Genomic DNA, 1,440 nt, shown 5'->3' with positions numbered 1-1,440 from the left:
GGGACCCTCCTATTCAACAACTACATGCTCCCCTTGGCTCAGATTATAGCAAACAGAAAGATCAGTTTCAATTTCTATGCAGATGACACAGCTTTACATCACAATGTCACCAGGTGACTGTGAATCCATCAGAGGGTTGGTTAGATGCTTAGAACAGATCAATATGTGGATCCACCATCTTTTTCTACAACTGAATCAAAACAAAACTGAGGTAAAAATCTTCAGACCAAAGCAGGAGAGATCCAGAGTAAGCTCACAGCTTCAGCTACTACAGCTAGAAACCAAAGATTGTGGCCAAAATCTTGGTGGCATAATTAACTCAGACCTGAACCTTCAGAGGTACATAAAGGCAGTTACTAAGTCAGCCTTTTATCACCTGAAGAATATTTGCAGGTTTAAAAAAAAAAATTCATCCATTTAACTTTAGTAGAATTGATTACTGCAACAGTAAGTTTGCCTAAAATGTCCAGACAGCTGTAACTGATCCAAAATGCTGCTGCCAGTGTTCTCACTAGAACTGAGAAAGTAGAGCACATCAGCCCTGTTCTGAAGTCCTGACACTGGCTCCCTGTAGCTCAGAGAATATACTTTAAAATCCTTCTGTTAGTCTATAAATCACTGAATGGATCAGCACCTCAATACATAACAGATTTGTTTCAGTGTATCAACCTCCAAGACCACTCAGGTGTTCTAGTTCAAGCCTACTCTGAACACCCAGAACTAGAACCAGACATGGAGAAACAGCATTGCTCAACTTATCTGGAACAAACTCCCAGAAGACTGTAAAAGTGCTGAGAGCCTGAGTTCTTCTAAGTAAAAGTTAAAAATCCATTTGTTTAGAGCTGTCTTTGACTGTTGAAGTTAAACTGATTAGATGAGATATTAGTTTAGGGTTGTGATCCAACTGTTTTATTTTCTTCTCTACCTGCTTTGATCATTTGTTTACCTGCTTTTATTCTGCTTTTTTGTGTTCCAGTTGTTTTGTTTGTTTCACAAATGTTTTTTTTTCCTTATATTTTATTATCTAATTCATGTAAAGCAATATGAATTGTCCAAGTACTGATTTGTGCTATATAAATAAACTTACTTTGCATTACACTCCAATTGATCAAACAACAGTTTAACTCGGACAAGTAGGCAAAGTCTGTGATGTATTTAGTGTAAAGTTACCACATGATCTATCTGACTTAAAAAGTACAATTACAATCCCCTGATTACCAAAATGTCAGGTTAGATGAAGGTTGGTTGGGGACCCAAATGCAGAAATGAGTTTAGCTTAGTTAATGAAAAAAGGCAACAGAAAAAAAAACCCAAGAACCAAAATACAGAAAACCAGAAACCAGGAAACATCAGGGGAAAACATACATGGGGAGCCAAGTAACAACAAGAAACCAGCCAAGAGTAACAGGAGGTGTATATATATTTATATATATATATATA

Source organism: Cyprinodon variegatus, unplaced genomic scaffold (genome assembly GCF_000732505.1).
Source record: "Cyprinodon variegatus isolate N-32 unplaced genomic scaffold, C_variegatus-1.0 Scaffold171, whole genome shotgun sequence".
Lineage (NCBI taxonomy): Eukaryota > Metazoa > Chordata > Actinopteri > Cyprinodontiformes > Cyprinodontidae > Cyprinodon > Cyprinodon variegatus.
The sequence above is the reverse complement of the archived record's forward strand: the minus strand, read 5'-3'. Positions refer to the sequence as shown.